The following is a 16,769-nucleotide window of genomic DNA, read 5'->3' on the forward strand; positions in this document are numbered from 1 at the left end:
CTGACTGTATGAGAGAATGATTAAATGTGTCTCACTGAGTGCATGGGTTAGTGATTAAAGTGTCTTAATTTGGCAATCATTATTTCTGTTCTTCTGTAAACTGCTGCATGTTTAAATCAGTAGCTATATCAGTAACTATATGGGTTATTGAATGGTTGCCCAAGTATTTGTATGGGAGACTGAGTATGTGTGTGGGTGGCTGGGAGGTGTATAACTCTGTGCATAGATGTGTGAGCAGTTGATTCCCTAGGTGTATGGGTTCAAAAGTGCATGTAGAAACAGCTGTATGGACAGTTGACTGTGTGCATGAGTATATTGGTGAGTGAATGGATATCTCAGTTCTACATGTCAAAGTAAGTACATATGTAAAACACACTCCATGTGAGAGTTGACATATATAAATAACTGAACATAAGAGCCAGTGAATGTGAGAGTGGCTGTATGAATCATTGTGAACTTGTATCAAGGATTGTATAAGAGAGTAAATATGTGTTAGTATATGTTTGAATAAGTAAGGTGTGTATAACTGTATAGTTGAGGAAATGGAGGTGTGATTGATTCTTTGCATGACTGACTAGGTGTGTGGGTAACTCCATGGATGTGTGACAGTCTGTGAGTGCCTGTTTACACTGAGTGTATCTAAGGTTATATTAGAGTCTGAAGATGTATTATCACATAAATGATATCATCAGTGATGTAATCAGTAATGTCAAATGAGATGTCAGTGATGTCATCAGTGATGTCATTTGAGATGTCATCAGTGATGTCATTTGAGATGTCATCAGTGATGTCATCAGTGATGTCACTGACCATGTCATGAATGATGTAATATGTGACATCATTAGCAGTGGATTGCGGGTCCGCGATATATAGTTAGTGCATCTAACTATATATGGAATTTCAATGGTTTTGTGCGAGTAAAATAAGGTTTTTTAAATGCTAATCCCTAACTATATATGGTCTATAACCTATGGTTTTTTCAGTGAATTTTCAAGGTTTTGTAAATGCAAATTCCTAACTATATATGGTCTATAACCTATGATTTTTTCTGTGAATATATATATGTATATAATATATAATATATATATATATATATATAATATATATATATATATATATATATATATATATATATATATATATATATATATATATATATATATATATATATATATATATATATATATATATATATATATATATATATATATATATATATATATATATATATATATATATCCACAGGTATGGCTCAAAACAACTTGTAGTCCAATGGCGCTCATCCACCGGTGCCGACTTCAAAGCAGAGCCCCGCTTTCATAAATCCTCCAAAAGCTATCAGATGATAGCACAAGTCAGCACTCAACACAGGAATTCTTTCCCAAATCGTCACGGTTTATTGTCAGAAAGCAGCATACATCGCACAACACCAACGCGTTTCGCAACTCACTGTTGCTTGATCAAGCAACAGTGAGTTGCGAAACGCGTTGGTGTTGTGCGATGTATGCTGCTTTCTGACAATAAACCGTGACGATTTGGGAAAGAATTCCTGTGTTGAGTGCTGACTTGTGCTATCATCTGATAGCTTTTGGAGGATATATATATATATATATATATATATATATATATATATATATATATATATATATATATATATATATATATATTCAAAAACAATCCACTCCAATTCGGCTAGACAGATGACCAGCACACGATACCATAGGTTGTGAATTTTTTTATTCAGGCCCCTACCTCCACAACAGACGCGTTTCGCCAGAAGGCTTTGTCAGTGTTCACCTGTGCAATACTACACGACGCCATTTAAAGCCACTTTCCTTATTCACATCATCAACATAAATGACGGTTTTCATTGTAATAGGAAAATATAACAGCGGCCATCTTTTAGTGAGCAAATACGCAGATACATTCATTTTGTCAACAAGGCGTTGTGTATAATAAAGTGCTCTAGTGCATATTAAAACCATTTAAGCAACAAGTTACTCTTTCTTAACAAGTGCGTGCATACTGAGAGATTTTTCAAGCATTATTCTTATTCATAGGCTACGGTATTCACAACAAAATATTGTATAAGCATATGTCCATTTCTGCATCGTAACCTAGACCTTATGATGAGAACTTCCGCCCTGGATGGGCAAAGTAAAGCTATTAATTTAAAGCACTTGATTAAGCCCTGAATGGGCAATCAAAGTCTTATAGAAAAGTCGGGCATGGCTCAAAGAATTCATCATAAGCAAGTGCCTGCATGTGGGATGGGGTGCTACCAGATGTTATTTAGTACCTAATTACATCTACAAATGTACCCACATTCCTTCATTATTATTGAGTCCCAAGGGGACCGTTGTCTTTAGCCCGATAATATATTTTGACTCAAGAGTACGAAGTTGTCTTTCTCTATCACCACCCCTTTCAGTACGTTCCACTTGATCGATACAATAAAAGCTAAGCAGGTCCCATTTTGCTTTTGTGGAATTCTGCGAAGTGTCGTGCCACAGGGTACGACTTATCTTTGTTCGCATTTTGCCCGCATGTGTTCGAGGATTCGCATCTTAGTAGGCTTGATTGTACTGCCTATATAGCGTTTCCCACACGGACAGAGGAGGCAGTAGATAGTGTACTCAGAATTGCAGTTGAGTAATTTTTTGATGTTTTTTTCAGGTTCATTTTCATCGGTTCTTCCTGGGTACGTTTTTGTTATTTTACTGTTTTTGCAGGCCTTGCAGGCTCGACAAGGAAAAAATCCTTTAGATTTAGAGATTTGTACAGATTTTTTCTTTTTGGACACAAAGTGACTATGGACAAGATGGTCCGCCAGAGATTGACTGCGCTTGTATGTAATTACAGGTCTCTCTGGAAGGGCTTTTCTGATTATGTGGTCAGTGTTAAGGATATGCCAGTTTTTTGGAAATATGTGCATAATCCTTCCTGACTTCACATTAAAAGTAGTGATCATTGTGGGAATTTCCTCTTGCTTTGACACCTGTTTCGCTACCAGAAGTTGTTCTCTCTGGATTTTATTGGATTTTTCTTCAGCAATGTTCAGTACATTGTGAGAATACCCTCTGACCTGGAATCTTCTTTTGGCTTCTTCCTTTGCCCGAACGTACTCCTCCTCGTCCGAGCAGTTTCTTTTCAAGCGAAGGAATTCGCCATATGGGATGCTCCCGATTAGGCATTTGGGGTGCTGACTCGCTGCATGTAAAACACCATTCCCCGCCGTAGGTTTTCTATATAGTCGGGTTTGTATTCTCCCCTTATTGACATAAACCTCCAGATCTAGGTAGTAGACCCTGGTGTCACTGATTTTGCTCGTGAAATTGAGGTTCCAGATGTTGTTGTTGAGCGTGGCAATATATTCCTCAGCCGAGGTTCTACTACCGCGCCAAACCACAAACAGATCATCTATGTATCTTGTCCATAGAAGAATATTGTCTGTCCACTGGTCGTTTGCCTCCCCCCACGCCTCGTGCTTCTCCCACCAGCCGACGAATAAATTCGCGTAGCTGGGAGAGAAGCTCGAGCCCATAGATGTTCCTCTAACCTGCCTATAAAGCTGTCCTGCAAACATTGTTATATATATATATATATTGTTATACAAACAGAATCTCATCATTTGTATCAACATTTCGTTGTGGTCCCGAAATTGGTCATGTTTTTTATCCAGGAACCACTTCGCTGCAGCAAGACCATTCTCGTGGGCAATGCAGGTATAGAGGTTTACCACGCCAAGAGTTATTAGTAGGAAACCCGGTTCCCAAGCAATACTGTTAATCAATCGCAGAAAGTCCTGTGTATCCCTCACATAAGAGGGAAGCTCTTTTACAATTGGTGCAATGTATCCATCAATAAATCTGGATGCATTTTCCAATAAGCTCCCAATTGCTGAGACGATTGGCCGTCCTGGATGTCTCTTCGGGTTTTTATGGACCTTTGGCAGGGGATAGAACGTGGGGAGAATGGGTGATTCACATTGCAGATATCGTAGTTCATCCATGTTAAGCATTCCTTGATCTTTCCAAACTGCCAATAATTTGTGGAAGTCCGTAATGCTTTCGTTGTATTCCGCCCTATTGATTATACTATAACAATCAGTGTCTCTTAATTGCCTCAGGGCCTCCTGCTGATAATTTTCCTTGGTAAAAATCACAATGTTTCCACCCTTATCAGAGGGTTTAATCTCAATGGATTCATTGTTGCGCAAGGATTTTATCGCTTCCCATTCTTTACGGGTTATATTTGAGTTTTTAACGTTCAATTTTTCCTTTGCCAGTTTTTCAAGGTCCATAAGGACTGCATCACTGAAGACGTCAATCGCATCATATTGCGTTTTGGGGAGTTTCTTTGATTTATTTTTCATGTTGCTTGGGTCTCTGATCTGTTTGCTCGCACTGGGTGGAGTTTGTGCATTATCACTTTGGGTACTTGATGTTGTCAATGCTGTATTGTTTATTGTCTCCAAAAATTGAGTGAGGGTTTCACTGTCCACATCTTCATTTGCAGTTCGATTGTCCACAATTATGGGGGCGTTAGGATGCATAGAAAAAATCTTCTGGAATTTCAGCTTCCTAATGTATCTAAAAAAGTCGATTTTGGTGTCGACCAGATTAAAATCATTGGAAGGACAGAAGCTTAAGCCTTTTTTGAGTACATTTTCCTCTTCTTTGGTTAGTGTTCTTGAGGTGAGGTTGATGATGGCATGATCTTTTACCATTTCGTGCGTCTGGAGACACTCCTCGTTACTCTTGGCGAGGCGGTAGCAGCGTTTCCCCCTCTTGCCCCTCCTTGATTTCCTCTTTGATTTTGCGCTGGGGGGTGATTGCGTTGTTGCGGCCTCTGTCTTGTTTCTTTTATTACTTGAAACTCGTCGAAAAAAGCATTTTCATTCTGTGCATCCTTGGTTTTGTCTTTGTTCCCCTGTGCTCCCATTCGCTCTTCATCAGAAATTTCACCTTCGGATTCCGACGTTTCTGCGTTGCTTGGTCCGGAAAGCCCCTGTGCCAGGCGTTTTCTAGTGGCATCAAATTTGCAAGCAAACGTCAGGATCCTTCCTGACATATAATCTTGTTCGTCTCTTTGGAATTTATTTTGTTTCCTTTTTCTGATTCCTAGTTTGTATTCTTTTACTCTTTTTAACATTGTAGATCTTAAGTCATCGCTGGTTTTCGTGTCTTTTTCATTTGCGATCGTTTTTTCCAGGTCCGCTATTTCCTTCAGACAATCATCTCTGTCTATGCAGGCATACTTGATCAGCATCTTTACCATTCCTTTTGCGCTTTCCGCCGTGTATTCTGCCCATTCCTTCAATAAAGCTGGGTTTGATCTTTCGTATGAGAGTACTGTAAAGATGCGCAGGCCTCTAGGAATTCGGTCGCAATCAACGTAACGTTGTAGGGAGGTGGCTTCCCACCATTTTCTGACTTCTCTCTCCATCAACTTTTCGAGTCTTTGGTACAATATTTTTAGATTGCTAGGAGGGACAGTTGTTGTGGCTTCACTAGCCGTTTTTGCCGATTTATCTTTAGTCGATTTAAACATTATTTCGGGCGCTGACTGTCTCTCCTGTAGGAGCTCTCCTGTGTCCGACATGATGCTCGTTTTTTTATAAAAGTCTCAGCATGCAACGCCTAATTTTCAAATGGCGGGCGGTGTTTATGAATGTACACTCTTTCACGGGGCTAATGGTGTTTGCAGTGGTATCTTGAACGGGACAGGAGCGCATGCAGGAAATGTTTGTACAACGTTGCTGCTTCACTCACCAGTTCGAAGCGGGTGTCTCGGATCATCTGCCAAAGCCTCAGCAGACACGTCCCAGCTCCTCGCCTTTCACCGGGGTTCCACGGTGTTTGTTGAATTTCCGTATTTTTCCAGGATTGAGCACTCCATTCTGCTCAGCCCTTCCGTTGGATACTTCTCGCTTCCGGGCAAACGGCCATAGTATTTTGCAAGACAGAGTCCTCACCGCTGTCGCTCCTCTCAGTCCCGGGTGCTTGGTCAGCGGTGGTGAGCCGCTAACGTATTCAAAAACAATCCACTCCAATTCGGCTAGTTCACATCATCAACATAAATGACGGTTTTCATTGTACTAGGAAAATATAACAGCGGCCATCTTTTAGTGTGCAAATACGCAGATACATTCATTTTGTCAACAAGGCGTTGTGTATAATAAAGTGCTCTAGTGCATATTAAAACCATTTAAGCAACAAGTTACTCTTTCTTAACAAGTGCGTGCATACTGAGAAAATCAACCTTTAGATATACATATATAAAAGTGACTTTTTCAAGCATTATTCTTATTCATAGGCTACGGTATTCACAGCAAGTCAAGTGCTTTAAATTAATAGCTTTACTTTGCCCATCCAGGGCGGAAGTTCTCATCATAAGGTCTAGGTTACGATGCAGAAATGGACATATGCTTATACAATATTTTGTTGTGAATACCGTAGCCTATGAATAAGAATAATGCTTGAAAAAGTCAGTTTTATATATGTATATCTAAGGGTTGATGGAAGAATAAATGGGTAAATAAATGTCTAAATGTTTTTTTTTGTGTAAAATTGATTGGTTTTTCAGTGAGCAAAATATATATATATATATATATATATATAAAATTTCTATGGCAAAATGAACCCCCTCATTTTGTTCCTTTGCAAATTAAATGTTTTAAGTGTTACCACTTTATTCCAATCAAGATGACTTCAGGTGTGCCATACTTTTGTCATAAGTAAGACTGTTAGCGCTCTAGTTGTTCTTTAGAACACTCTGGGACATTCTGTCATTGGGCTATAGTTGGGCTACATCTGGCTGATATTTGGGCTACATTTTTTTTTGTCTCTGGTGGCCATCTTTGGGCTACATCGGTCTACATTGGGCTACATTGGGCTACATTCGGGCTCTAACATATATATAGCCCAATGTAGCCCAATATATATTTTTTCAAAGTTAATTTTCATAAAAACCACTGGAGCATATATCTTGAGACATAGCAAAGGCACATCGGGGTACCAGTCCCTACATTTTTGCCAAGTTTGGTGGAAATCCATTCAGCCGTTCGGGCTAAAAGTGAGGTCGACCGCCCTATGGAAATTAACATGGGGAAAACACATTTTGGGACCCCCCTTTTATCTCGGCCCCCACTTGATAAATCCCCCCCAAACTTTCAGGGAAGGACCGGGGCGCCGCGAGGCAAATTAGAGTACATCACTATGCTGGACCCATAAGGGCTGTGCTTTGTGCTATAGTATCAGAGCTTACTCCAGGCATCAGCCTATACATTGTTATACTGAGCCGTCCGGCGCTATGCTATGTGCTGCACTACCAGAGCCCCATAACTATGATGAGACTATACATCGCTATACTGAACCCACAGGGGCTGAGTTCTGCGCTACAGTATCAAAGCTCCACCCCGGAACCAATCTATACCTTACTATAGTGGGTCATCCGGTATCAAGCTATATATACAATGCTATACTGCATCCTCGGCAGCTGAGCTGTGTGCTCCACTTTCAAGACCCTCAACCAGGCTATATGTCACTATACTGGGCGCATAAGGGTTGTGCTTCAGTATCAAAGTGCTACATCTTGGTTTAGCTACATCTTGGCGCTATACTGGACTGTCTGTGCAGTATTATGTGCTGCACTGCAGGACCCCCCATCCTGGGACTAGGCTATACAAGGCTATCCTGTGCCCCCTGGGCTGTGCCATGTGCTACAGTATCTGAGCGCTAGCTGTGGGACCAGGCTATATATCACAGCACTATACTGGGCTCACAGGGTGCTATGCTGCATGCTTTGGACAGCATGACCGTTCTTTACACTGGCACCAGACTACAGATTGCTAGTCTGGACCCTCGGGGCTGTGCTACACCCTTCAGGGTACACCCTAGCCCTCGGATCCTATACTGGGCCCTGCTGAATAGGGTTATATTTTTGGTATTTTTGGTATGACTACCCTGCTCTGGGATCAGCCATACACCCCACACCGCAGCCCCAGACAGGCGGTGTAATTCTGTACCTCATCTGGAGCTCTGACGCGAGGCTGTGTGTGGCGGTACTGGGCCTGGACCACTGCTGTGTGTGGTAGAATCACAGCCCGTAGGCCCGTATGTCGCATTGTAACCCTCCCCCTTTCCCCCGGCCGTGCTTAGTGCTGCAGTTCCAAGCTGTACGAATCTATACCAACAAGTCTGTACTATATACTGTTTGATCTTGCCCCATAGCTCGATCAAATGTTACTAAGGAATGTGACTAGTGTTTCTGCGAAGTGGAAGGCCCTTTGCAAAAGTTGACTGATCACCTTTGTCACTGCTGGATTTGTATGTTACACTGGTACTAATAAGGCAAAATTTTTCCAGAGACTTACCATCTGTAAAAATAATAAAGTATCAGAAAATATACTGCATTACGCTGCAGCCTTTTTTTGCTGCATATTTTAGACAACACTGCAGCATCATTTTGTCCTTCATTGCTGCATAATTCCAGTGGCCCCAAAGCAGGCAGCACATGTTAAAAGTGCTTGTGCATGAAGCAGAGAGACTGAAGTTTGTGAACTTAGTTTGGTAAGTGTGCAAATCCTGCACTGCCGATCCTTGGTGAGTTGCAGCTACTACTGCTGAAATAAGGCCAATGGAGGGACCAATAGGTGAGGTGGCCTGGCCTCAAGGGCAGAAAATTGCAAAAAACACAGTTGATGGACAGAATGCAGAACAATGTCTTACATTCACCCCAGTACAAAGATCTGGGCCTAAATCCATTGTTTTTTTGCACTCCGCACCACCCTAGGTCAGACAATGGCTATATGCAAATCAGCCTTGACCCTGTGCCTCATGGGAACAGTCCAGCCCGAACTACCAAGCCATGTCTTTCCTAGACCGGAATCAAGCATCCAAGGACCGGTTTCTGGCTATCAGCCTTCTTCAGCCTGGATAGCTTGACTCCAGTGATGTGGAGAGCCTGGGACTCACGTCTGAGCATACCCAGCCCACTCGGGGTGAAAATTGCAAAAAACACAGTTGATGGACAGAATGCAGAACAATGTCTTACATTCACCCCAGTACAAAGATCTGGGCCTAAATCCATCGTTTTTTTGCACTCCACACCGCCTCAAGGCCAGGGCGGGCTTTAGCGCTGGTGGAGCCCTGTGGGACAATTTTTGATGTCTGATTCCCTCACTACCACCCTTTAACAGTGCCCCTCAAGTCTCCATACCCACACTCTCTCAGATTAATTTAACTTGATTTACAACACCACTGATACCAGTGTAGGGTGTCAAAGCACTTTATATCACATTCATTAAACAGAGATAATCAATCATATGTGTGTAAATCTCTGTATAGGTAATGTTCCATAAGACAAAGGACTATAAGGTGAAGGAGTCATATGACACCCATACTAGTAGGCAGTGTAGTTTAATAGTGATTGGTCTCTGATAAACCCATTGAATTTAGAATGTAACACCATGATTGGGGGTTCTCTTTAATAACCAGAACTGATTTCTATTCAAATGAACCCTTATTGCAACATTAGGATAAATAGACATGCAGCTCTTAGTTGACAGTTAATAGCTCACTGTTTTATGTTAGGATTTTGACGTATAAACTACAACTACCAAAAGAATCTCATTGACAAAAGCAGTACCCACTGACCCATTTACATTATGTGCACTTTGTGATCTGAATGGTACATGTTCTTTGCAGCAGGCAAATTAGCCCTCTGCGCTACCTTTCCATGAGTCTAAAACTTCCACTTGACAAAACTCCATCTCTCTCTAGGACATTAATCATTGGAGTTATCATGATATTTTTATTGTTGCCTAAAAATGCTGGAGGCCAGTAGGGAGGCAGCAAGTGCTTTTAGAAATATAATATACTTGCAAGCATCTCACCCCACCCGAAGTCAGCGCCCGTTGCAGTTGCACCGCCCTAGAGCCACCTTGCTCAAGGGTCCTGTGACCTTGGTGACTGTCGTGCTAGGGAGTGCTGCTCCAAAGTACGCAAAAAGTATTGAGCACTTTAAAATGGCTACAAGTATATTGTGTAGCCGCGCTCCTTTCTTTAGAAGCTGCCCCATTATTCAGGTTACAGCAAGCTATGTCTAAAGAAAGGGGCATGGCCAACATTAAAGTGAAAGCATGGCATGGGGCGCTTTAACCAAAAAAACATTTGTATGTGAACAAATGTTTTTGGGGGGGATAAAACCTCCTCATGCCGTGCTTTCACTTTAATGGTGGCCATGCCCATTCATAATACACAGCTTTCTGTAACCTGAATACAGCGTCTAATGAAAGAGTCACTATAATAGTGGTCTCCCATTTGCAAGAGTTTGAGCTTTTCTCATTAGAAATGACAATGCCTTTAATATATGTGTTGGTTTTAAAACCATAAATAAAAGGCATTGTCATTTACAATGCCAATAGCTGAAACTCTCGCAAATGCGAGACCTATTGCATTGCAAATGCTTGTTACTCTAGGGATCTGAATCATGTACACTTGGAATTACCAATCCCATTCCCTTTCCCTGAAAACCTAATTCTTGACCCCTACAATGATCTGCCCTCAGCAGCAGCTACCATGTGACAAAGCAGTAAGACTGCGGCGCCCCATCCTTGTGGAGACGGTGGTAGGTGAGGTAAGGGTTGGGTAACGACCTGAATCTCCCAATGTCCATTTTCCAATAATTTCTTTGTCTTTTTGAGAGGTAAAGCAAGGTTAATTGAAGTGAGACTAGTTAAACGAAGATTATTCGAAAAGTGTGGCAAAGCAGATTATTTCCAAAACAAAGTGTTTTGAAGTATATAAGCAATTATTGCTTTAAACCCAGATCATACAAACAGAATGTCTGAAAATATGGATTATAAGCTTGTTTTTAGAAACGCCTCCTACCTCTGCTGGTTGCACTTAAACACTTGTGTGCCGCTCTGACGACAATCAAGTCACGGGATCAAGTGACAAGACCAATACTGTGCCTCCTGTTCCCCAAAGTACACATGTTCAGAGGGCACAACAGGGGCTGAGAAGTTGACTGTTTTGTCCACAATCTTTGTCCAGGCTGATGCGGGGGCTTAGGAGGGAATGGGCCCAGCAGGCTGTAAAACTATAACATCCTGAGTAAGAGGCTCAGGTAATGTGACTTCTCTGCTGGGAGGTGCGGAAGGAAAAACAAAGCTACCACCCGCCGGTGTGTCCAATCTTCGAAGCTTGTGTGTGCTTCTGGTCACCAAAAGGGTGGTGTGATTGTGGGAAAACAGCAGGCAAGACCCGCCCATTGATCACCCAGGTGATGGCTGGTACCCCCAGAGTAGATTCACAGGAAGGCTGGTTGGGGCACGGCTAATTGATATGTTGCATTCTGGCACGCCTGCTCAGCGCTGTTCATGAATATTCTATCTCTGATGCATAGCATTTTAAATTTGAAGGCCCAGTTGCAGGCTCATATATGTTAGACAATGTTAGCGTGCTAGTGCTGCTTCATTGGCAGTGTACCTCAATTGTAGTATTGTTAGAGAGACGCTAGAATACGTGACTAATGTATTTTAATGCGGTCATGCGGACAGTAGCATTAAAATGCGTTAGTCGAAAGCCTGATGCGGCCTTACCTAACCCAGCCCTGAAACTGCGAAAAGTTAAATTATAATAACAACTTTATTATAATTTTATTTTTCCTGCATTTGTTTAAGTTTTTATGTTAATCGCAGCGCCCATCATGAGCTGAAATTAACATGAAAACTTGCACAAATGCACACAATCACCCCGCAGCCCAGCTATATTAGGAAAAGAAATGCAGCAACATAGCTGCCAAGGTTTCAAATTGCTATGTGGGACGCTTTCAAACCTGCCTTAACACCATTCACGTAGATCTGTATGGGAGGAAATGGACCGTCTTTTCACTTTTTAAAGCAAAAGTTTGGAGTGATATTTGGCTCTGCACCCACACGTGCGGTCTGGTTACTGCAGCACATAGCCTAGGTTGCAGCACACATAGTCCTTACACTGCCGCACACAGAGGAAAAAAATTAGAGGGAACATTGATGTGGAGTGTATTTATGTTGCATTGAGAAGAGTGTAATCATGTGGCGTGTAATTATGTGTCACTGAGTGGTATTATGTGGAGTGCATTTATGTTGCAGTGAGTAGAATGTAATTATGTGACATGTAACTATATTGCACTGAGTGGTATCTTGTGGAGTGTATTTAGGTTGCATTGAGTAGAGTGTAATGTGGCACAGTGGTATTATGGGCATAGTGGTATTTATGTTGCATTGAATAAAGTGTGATTGTGTGACGTGTAATTATGTGGTACTTGGTGATGTTATGTTAAGAGTATTTATGTTGCATTGAGTATATTGTAATTATGTGCCATATAACTATGTCGCACTGAGTGGTATTTTGAGGAATGTATATATGGTACATTGAGTAGAGTGTAATTATGTGGCGTGTAATTATGTGGCATTGGGTGGTATTATGTGGTGTGTATTTATGTTGCATTGAGTAGAGTACGATTATATGGTAAGTAATTATGTAATACTTAGTCGTATGTGGGGTGTCTATGTTGCATTGACTAGAGTGTAATTATGTGGCGTGTAACTATGTCACACTGAGGGGTAACATGTGGAGTGTATTTATGTTGCATTGAGTATAGTGTAATTATGTGGCATGTAACTATATTGCACTGAGTGGTATTTTGTGGAGTGTATTTAGGTTGCATTGAGTAGAGTGTAATGTGGCACAGTGGTATTTTGTGGAGTGTATTTATGTTGCATGGAATAGAGTGTAATTGTGTGACGTGTAATTATGTGGTAATTGGTGATATTATGTTAAGAGTATTTATATTGCATTGAGTATAGTGTAATTATGTGGCATGTAACTATGTCGCACTGTGTGGTATTTTGAGGAGTGTATATATGTTGCATTGAGTAGAGTGTAATTATGTGGCGTGTAATTATGTGGCACTGAGTGACATTCTGTGGTGTGTATTTATGTTGCATTGAGTAGAGTATGATTATGTGGCAAGTAATTATGTGGTACTGAGTTGTATGTGGGGTGTCTAGAGTGTAATTATGTGGCGTGTAACTATGTCACACTGAGTGGTAATATGTGGAGTGTATTTATGTTGCATTGAGTAGAGTGTAATTATGTGGCACTGAATGGTATTATGTGGAGTGTATTTATGTTGCATTGAGTAGAGTGTAATTGTGGCGTGTGTTTATGTGGTGCTGAGTGGTATTATGTGGAGTGCATTTATGGTGCATTGAGTAGAGTGTAATTACATGTTGTGTTATTATGTGGCACTGAATGGTATTATGTGGAGTTTATTTATGGTGCATTGATTAGAGTGTAATTGTGTTGTGTGATTATCTGGTGCTGAGTGGCATTATGTGGAGTGAATTTATGTTGCATTGAGTAGAGTGTAATTACGTGGTGTGTAATTATGTGGTACTGAGTGGTATTATGTGCTTATGACCCTATGATTTAAGGCACCCCTTACAGCAAACAGAGACATTTTGGTCAGCAAGAGAAGGCTATAGACTAGAGAACCATACCAGCTATACATGCTCATGAAAAGCGCTGGTGTAACATTCAAACCTATACACACAGGTACATCGGGGTATGAAACTAATTTGATAAAAATGCCCAGCCATCGGCTCCAAAATCTGATGCAGCAAGTACTCCTTTGTTATTGAACATGCGAAATTAAAGAATTTCGAAACTGTCCTATCTCAAAAACCAATACGGACTCCTCTCGCACAAACTGAAAGTCCCTTCCAAACTAATGAAGAATGGCGACTGGCATTCTCTCATTCCGGAAAAAAACAGAAGCCTTCTATTCTCTATGGTCCTAAAACAAGACTTCTGCAGTTATGTTACAATCAACAGCTTTATTTAGATTGGACCTCGTCTTTCTTAACCTTGTTGTTAGCTGCAAAAAAAGATGATGGAACATCGAGAAAGTTAGGTAGCTGTCTTGCCTTTGGAGCCATCGGGCACACAGTGTATGGCTCACTACAGTGGGTACTAGTGACGGGGCAGGCTAGGGTGGGGACCCTCTCTACTAGGCTTACATAACGTCTACTGGTAAAGCACACTTTCACTCAAAGGTCATCATTTTAATCAGCTCAGAAGGATGAAAGGCCAACAGAACCCACCAAGATTTGAGCATGGGACCATGAGGTCATCACAGAGTCATGGTTCACAAGTCTAAACACCAGACCCGGCTTCCAGCACACTCCTTTTACCCAGCACAATCCTTTTACCAAGCAGACTCCTTTTACCCAGCACACTCCTTCTTACTTCATTCCATCTAGACTTCTTGCTGGCTTTGACAATGGGGTAATAAGGGACCGCCACACAAGTAAATTAAAGGGAATGCCTGGTACTGGAGAGGAAGAAGCAGAGGTAGGAGCGGAGCTGAAGTGATGGTCAAACGTTTTTAGCCCAAAAGATCAAGAGCGGGACAAAGAGAAGCAGGCGCAAAGAAATGGGGCACCAGGGGTTTATTTAGTGATGAACTCAATAACAGGGCTACATCAGTCTTAGGAAATATTACAATAGACAAGGCATAAAAAGGTGCTTTTTTGTTTAGAGTGTGCAAAAAACACTTTTTACTAGCTTTCTACACCGAAACTACGAATACTGCATAACATGGTCTCATCCGCCACCAGCGTGTGTGGGCTGAAGGGTGAAAAAAAGAAGAAAAAAACCCCATACTATAATAACTTTTTTCCCTTCAAATAGCAAATTTCATAAAAATATTAACAGGGCACTGGTGACCATAACCCTCGCATGTGCCTACTCAGTGGGTCACCAATACATACTTACTTGCCGGTCGGCATTCTGCATACATTCTCAATCATTACTAGGAAATAATGTCAGCCAACAATCTCAGCTCTTAGTGGTGGTCATTGTTGGCCGCAGATTTATTAATATCAATAATGATTATTAATAACAATATTAATAACATACTGGTTGTACAATCTTCATTTGCGAACTCTAGCCATCAATCATGCACATCACATTACAGTTTATGACACCTTCCTCTGGTACAGGTGTCTGTCTCTAGTGCACCCATCAGTTCGTAAATGGCACTTGTGTACAACCAGTTCTTAGTCAGTTTATTGGTGTTCCAGTAGTTGGTTGGCCACACCCCCTTTTGGGTGTCATGGAGGGGAGCTTCTCTGCCTGGAGTTAGGTCCCCAGCTCGCTACCATTTGCGCCCTGCCGTCCGGCCGGGTCTGGGCCGCGAGTGCCGTCTCCATCTGTTCCTCCCCTCCTTTGTGCGGCCACGTCACCCTGCTGTGCGGCATTGAAAAGTGAGTGGCCCTCCTCCTACACACCGCCCACCGGTGTGTTTGGTTAGCCAACGATTGTAGGATTTCCGCCAAACGCCTTCCCCACTGTCCAGCACTGCGACTCTGCTGTTCCTCAGGTGTGGGTGGGTGGGCTTCAAACGATGTCGTTGTCGCGCCGCTCTCCCAGCTCCTTCGAAGACGTTGTGCTTCTGCTGGGGAGCGGCGGTGCTTAAATCCTCTTGAGCCCCCTAAGGGTCTCAGGTGAACCCCCTTTGATTGGGGGGTTCAAAGGTAGCAAGGTTGACCATTGGTCGCCCCCCGTGGGCGCCCAGGTCACAAGGTCACTTCCTGTCGGGGTGGCTGATGCGCACCCCGTTTCCGCTGATCCTGGCCGCTTCGGGGCACCCAGAACCAGTTCCCATCCCCCTGTTGGCACCGCGTGGGTTATGGCGCCGGCCCTTGAGCCTCCTCCACCCTGCGGGCGGGTGCGGCGGCCTCTGCAAAAAGCAGGCAAAGTGCGAGTACTCTTGGATTGAAAGGATCCATCCCTGTAGCAAGACAAGAGTAGACTGATCTTATAAACAAAACCTATGACTCAAATATAATGTTAAATAAAGCATTAGCAGGGCATATGGTTTGCTTTGTGGGCTGCGTGAGTGTCACTGCTCCTGGGTATGCAGCTGTGTTTTTTACTATTTTCATGCTGGGGCGTAAATGTTTCTCGTGGCTCGATGGAAAGCGTGGCTTTAAGGAATTAAATGGTACAGCGCCACAATGCATCCATTGGCCCCTGAGAGCATGCTGCACGTGGTAAGTGGTTGTGCAGCTGAGTTTGTATTTACAATCCACCCTTGCACGACTAACATGTTCAGTAGTGCCTCCTTGTGCAGCCTCGCAGCCCCATTCCCTCCCAGATCTGACGGAAGCGCCCAGGGAAGAGGCTTTGAGGATAAGGTTTGGTGTTTGATGTAACAAATTGCCGTTGTCGTCACAGCACCTTTCCCGCTAATTTTTCTTTAATCCCAGTCGGGGCGGCCTAGAGAAAGCTCTACAAAAAGAGCCTCCTGCTGACACAACGACGATGTGTGAAGGAGGTACAAGCTGAGAAAAACAAGGAGGCGGGCTCCTTCACACCTCCACAGAAGGCTCTGCCTTTAAGAATGCAGATGCTGCCGGGAAGAGGTGGCTCCCCTGGAAATGAGGTGAGGCCGGAGCAGACAACACGAGCGCGAGGGAACAATGACGCTGCAGACAAGCTTCATTGATGTCGCAGGGGGAGGCACGCCTCCCCCCTTCCTAGTCGCACAACTGCGACTAGGAAAGAATATGGACTAAACCCTTTTGCCTCTTCGTAATATTCTGAATAGGTATTTCAACTGACAAGACGCCATCAATTTCCAATCGGGTGAGGTCCTGCTGCCCCCCGCTCTTCTCTTTTCCCTTATAACTAATAAGTACAGGGATGTGTTTT

Source organism: Lissotriton vulgaris, chromosome 5 (assembly GCF_964263255.1).
Source record: "Lissotriton vulgaris chromosome 5, aLisVul1.2, whole genome shotgun sequence".
Lineage (NCBI taxonomy): Eukaryota > Metazoa > Chordata > Amphibia > Caudata > Salamandridae > Lissotriton > Lissotriton vulgaris.